Source organism: Sminthopsis crassicaudata, chromosome 3 (genome assembly GCF_048593235.1).
Source record: "Sminthopsis crassicaudata isolate SCR6 chromosome 3, ASM4859323v1, whole genome shotgun sequence".
In the NCBI taxonomy this organism is placed as follows: domain Eukaryota; kingdom Metazoa; phylum Chordata; class Mammalia; order Dasyuromorphia; family Dasyuridae; genus Sminthopsis; species Sminthopsis crassicaudata.
Genome location: NC_133619.1, coordinates 182256885 through 182262884, shown reverse-complemented (window position 1 = coordinate 182262884; position 6000 = coordinate 182256885).

The window sequence follows — 6000 nt, the reverse complement described above, 5'->3', positions numbered from 1 at the left end:
ACAAAATTAGTGACCTATAATTTGAGGCCACATTTGAACTCAGGTCCTCCTGTCTCCAGGGCTGGTACTCTATCCATTGTGCCACCTAATTACCCATGACTTTACTTTTAAGGAGAGATGTGGAAGCGTGAAGTAGATTAATTTTTTTTTTCCTTAGCCAAGGAGCAAAGCTTTATCATAATAATTATGCCATTACAAAGCAAACAGAATTGTAAAGGAATTCAGCAGAGAAATAGAAGCAAGGAGACACATTTATCCAGCTTTTTAGCATTGATATGCTAATTCTATGGCTCAAAGGTAAGAAGAAATGTGTTTCTCATTGACCAGATTATTAGTCAGCAATGAATTAAGGAATGGTCTCCAGAATCAAGCAGATTGTCAAAACAATAGGATTCCTAGGTGGAGACTGGGAGGGGAAGGGGGGGGAACCAGAGGACTTTGGAATCAGATAGATTACCAGAATAGAAGCCCCTCTAAAATCAAGGAATCACAAAATCACGTTACATCATTTTTCCTCCTCAAGCAATCATCCCCAAATTCATTTAGGGCAAAGGGATGGAAGTCTCACCTTCTGGAGCTACTTCATACTGATAAGGAGTATAATATAAGGCTCTGCTTAGTGGAGTCCACACTGAAGAGGGGAGGAAAGATGGTGGCAGCAGCATTCAAAGGGGTGCTGGGTTTCAGAATCAGTTAGCCAGTGGTATTCAGATTGAAGTTGGAAGTTCATAGCTTGGAGCCTGGAGGAAACAAATTTCACAAAGGTTAGAATGCAGGGGCCAAATATAAGCAAAAAAAATTAAAAGTGTTATTAATAGGAACAATAGCCAGGAACCCCATCCAGAAGAAGGTTGGTGGGGGGAGAGATGAGGCTATCATGAAGGCCTCTCATTCAGACAGATTTTCCTAGCTGTTTTCCTGTTTTCCCCTTTTGTCTTCTTGGAGGGGTAAGGGCAGTATCTGAAGCAGTGGCATTATACACAGTGAGGGGGCAGCTAGGTGGTGCAGTGGATAGAGCACCAGCTTTGAATTCAGGAGGAACCGAGTTCAAATCTGGTCTCAGACACTTAACATTTCCTAACTGTGTGACCCTGGCAAGTCACTTAACCCCAGCCTCAGGAAAACAAACAAACAAGCATTATACACAGTGAAAAGGACATTCAGATGACCTGGAGTGCAAGAGCCATGTTTAAAAGATATTAAGAATTGAGTAGAGAGACTGAAAAAATTTAGAATGGAGATATGGGTTTGATCTTCTTTAGTAAAAACTTGAACCTTCAGTCGTTCAAGGGAAGGATTTTACCTAATTAGTAAAGATAACGACAAAAACCAAAAAGCAGTTTGAAGCCCCTGAAAGGGGTCATATGTATAAAATCCATCTTCCAGTTCTTCCCTAAGTATGTACCCCTCCTCCAAATAGGCTTCAGGATGGAGGGTTTAGCAGCCCTTTCACAAACTGGGCATATTTGACAGATCTGTCCTAACTTGTGACCAATGAAAATAGGTTTCAAAAGGAATTGGAGAGCATTTTTTTCCCAAGTAAGTAGCTTGGTGTAGACCATAGAGAAGTTTCCACTGACTAGCTTCAGGATTCAGAATGTTAGTCCTCAGGAGGTTATGAGGAAACATCAGGGAAGGTAGTATAGAAGCATTATGAGCGAGTTTGCTAGAATAATTTTGGAATGGATGTCCCACAATTATTATCTTTCAAATACAGAGGCTGACTGGCTCTCTGGGTGCTGCCAGGGATATCCCAAATTCTTCCCAGGAAGTTCCTGGACAGCTTTCAGCTGGGGTGCCAGGATATCTCTTTGATGGCAATCTTAGGTGCCAGGGCTCAGGGAATGCTGATCATAGAGCCTGATTTCCATTCCATCCCAATTCCCAATGTGGTTTGGGGTATTTGGGCAAAATTGTGTGGAATCCCCACAATTTTACTTCTATTTCTTCAGGTAAGGCAGAATTTGAATTTCCCTACAATTCTTGACAAGAGGGGAATCAAGCCAGGGGAGGCCAGACTTGCCCCATACCAGGCTACCAATTCTTGAGATTGGGAAAGGGGAACTCCAAAAGTTTGGGGTCCCAAACCAGTGTCACAAGGTATCTCAAAAGAAATTTTCAGGCTTGAACCCATCTCCTTAGCCAAGGGGCAAAGTTTCATTGTAATAGTAATGCCATTACAAAGCAGAATGAATTGTAAGGGAATTCAGCCAAAGTAGATTAATTTTAGATATTACATAAATCATGTATTTAACCGTTGATAGCACACATGAGCTATTGAATCCAGGCACAAATTCATACAATTTATCTACCTGAGAGTAGCTCCAGTAATCCATCAGAATGCCACTGATGGCGCTCACATAAAAGCCTTCCCTCCTACCTTAGAAAAGATTATAAAACTTATATAGATTAACTCTTCACTGTTGGTTGCCCAAAAATTTATTCTTTCTTATATAGTATAGAACATTTCAAAGTTGTATCAGAGAAAAAAATGTCTTGGAATTACCATGATTTAAAGCCACCTACAATATGGCATCAGGAGGTTGACACTTTTTTTTTTTTTTTCTTAATCAGGGCCTTAGTTTTGGTTAAAAGAAGAGATCTGCTCCCTAGTATAGAGGGCTGAAACTCTGAATCAGACAAGAGAGCACTTAAGGCTACTTATTAGATGTGAGACAATGGCTAAATAGCATAGATTTAGATGATGGCTCTCCTCACCATTGGTGCTTACTGAATGTTTGGCAGTAAGATAATCATAGGTAAAGATTGGAGGGCAGAAGGAGTGAAGTGAGACACTTGGCGACAATTCAAGGAAGAGAGAGGCTGGAGACTCCTGACTCCAGAATCCAGGATACATCTTTGGCAAGCTGAGTGGCAGCTTGCCTACCTCCTTCACTTCTTCCCCTAAAGACCAAGGACTTTGATTTATCCTGATTCTGGCTGAGCCTGAGGCCCTCCAGGGAGCTAGCCCATACTTTACACCTGACAGTGGTCCTCAAACTTTTTAAATAGGGGGCCAGTTCACTGTCCCTCAGACTGTTGGAGGGCCAGACTATAGTATAAACAAAAATTCACACTCTGTCTCCTCCCCTCAGCCCATTTGCCATAACTCTCGGTCTGCATCTGGCCCAGGAGACATAGTTTGAGAACCCTGCGGTAGGAAAAGTAGAGACTTTCTTTCTTATCTTTCTTTAGGAAGGGATAGACTCGTGGCAGAATATATTATATGGCTTCTGTTCCCAGCAGCAGACGACTAACTGAGGAAGATATAGTACTATTACAATGATATAGCTTTAACTAAATGATAAAATTAAAATGCAATAAATTTATTTTAATAAGGACTGAAATGCACATAATTTGAGGAGTACTAATTTAAAGTTCACAGGAACCTTAAAAATTGTTCAGCCTAATCACTCTAATTTTAAAGATAAAACTAAGCCCAAGAGAGGTTGTTATTTACCTAAGTTCATAGAAGTTTCCAGTAACAGTAATGCAATAACAGATCAAATAATAATTTGATCTCAGATATTCTGATTCTAAGTTTAGTATTCTTCATTGCAATACTTTACCTACTAACCATATTATAAATCTTTACAGATAAATCCTTTTATTGAAAAACATAAATCCCAAATCCAAGGTGCAAAAAGTTTACCAATTCTATGACTAATCATTAGCCTTTTGCTTTAATTTCACTCTGAATATATAGCCAAGCATTCTCTAAATAAATTATAAATATTGAAGAAAATCTGATTCTCTTAAACAAAAATACTTGGGAAGACTCGGGCCATGAAGAAAATGATAAGAAAATATCTTTGCAGATGAGCTCATGGTTTTCATTGCTATCTTTCACCCAAAATCATAATGATGTAATTACACCATTGACATGATGTATGGAAAACTGTTATGATTATCTGATTAATCATGTCCCATTAACTAAGTTTATAAAATTAACTTGATATTTTAAAAATTAAAATTAATTTATTTTCATGAACATTTGCCTTCTCTCCCTATTACTTTTCCCTCCCAACCTCCAAATTTAGAAAGCAATGAAAACTATAAGAACAACAAAACCTGTTGCAAACACATATAGTCAAGAAAAGAAATTCCCATATTGGCCACATCTAAACAAAAGTCTCAATTTGCACTCTGAGTCCATTACCTTTCTATCAAAAGGTATAAAACATAACATGATCATTTTAAAGTTTGTGAGATGTAAATTTCAGCAGAAATAAGAGGTAGAATTTTTTTTCTTTTCAGTTCCATAAACATTTATTATTTCTTATAAGGCACAAAGTGGGATAGATATAACATGCTGTAGGAATCCAGAGAAGAATGAGCAATCTTGATGGTGACCAAGGGAATTTAAACTTCAAATCCTATTCCTGCAAATTATTAATTTTCCAACTTTAGGCTATTCACTGTATCTCTCTAGACATCAGTTTTTTTCTCTGTAAAAAAATGAGGATAATAGGGTAGGAAATTCCTAAGATTTTTTTCAACTTCTGTATCCCATGATCCCAACAACCAGTTCCCTCTGGATTCTAAAATCCAGAGAATAAATAATTGTGACATAATATACTACCTTGAGTTTTTTTTGGGGGGGGAATGCACTTTATTTAATTTTCACATCTACACCTTTCTCCTTCTCTCTCTCTTTTTATATGCACTGAGATCTGACTCCATCCTGATGAAACAACTTCCCTGCTTCCCCCTTCCAGAAGGAGAAATGTTGCACTTTGACACATATCCCCTAATTCATTGGTCAAAGTAGAAGAGTTGGATTACTCCTTTCTTTCAAAATCCTCCCCCCTACTACAAACACTCAGTAACTTCTTCTCTGAGGGTTATTTGATTCATATCTGCCATTCAATCAAGAGTCTTCTTGCTTACAGACCTTCAGGACAGATTTCTCCATTCCTTGGTGAGTTCAGGCTCTAGTTCAGTCTTTCTCTCTTCTCCAAAAACATATGCTGTTTGTTGTTAGTTTTTGAGGAGGACCAGTGACATCATGGATGATATCATGACTTGCTCATTAACTGGATTTAAATGAGACAGAGTTGCACAAAGTCATCTTCCAATCATAGAAGTCCAGTAGCAAAACAAACATCAAGATGACTGGCAATGACTCAGGATGAAGTAGAGAATTCAATGTGTGACCAAGTTCTAAGTGCTCAACAGTACCTGCTTCATCTGTATTTATGGTCATTGAAGTAAATTGTTTACATTCATACATTCTGCCAGGGGAAATCTTCACATGGGTTAGATAATCTCCTAAATCATCAACAAGTTTGAGGCCTGTTGTTTACCCTCAATTTATTCATTTCATATGACTTAATCCCTATTCCATCAAAGTTATACAAAGAGATGATTAAACTCTTGATTTTAAGATCATCCACAAGTATTCTGTCTCCATAGTCATGAACCTTGGAATTGTTTTATCTGATTATAATCTGTTATTCTTCTATCTTTTCCTTTGTCTGTAACTCTAAATCCTGTTCTTCATCCTTACCACAACCTCCAGTTGATCAATTCTTTCCCAGGCCATCACCTCAATACTGGTTATATACTCTCTTCTCTTTGCCAGCTTTACCTCTTAGTGAGCCAATTCGACTTTACAAAGTCTTCTTCCTTTGAGTCCCTTGCACTTTTTCCTATCAAAAATTTCATCCTTCTAAATCGCAGGCTTTGTAAAACTGTGCATTCCCTTTGATCCAGAAGTATCTCTACTGGCTCTATAACCCAAAGAGATCATTAAAAAAGGAGAAAGGATCCACATGTGGCAGCCCTTTTTGTAGTAGCAAGGGACTGGAAATTGAGTGGATGCCCATCAGTTGAGGAATGGCTGAATAAGTTATGGTATAGGAATATAAGGGTATATGAATGTGGCATATGAAAAATGAAAGAGCAGGCTGATTTCATAAAAACCTGGAAGACTTACATGAACTAATGCTAAGTGAAGGGAGTAAAATCAAAGAAAATGTTTTGTACACATCAACAAGA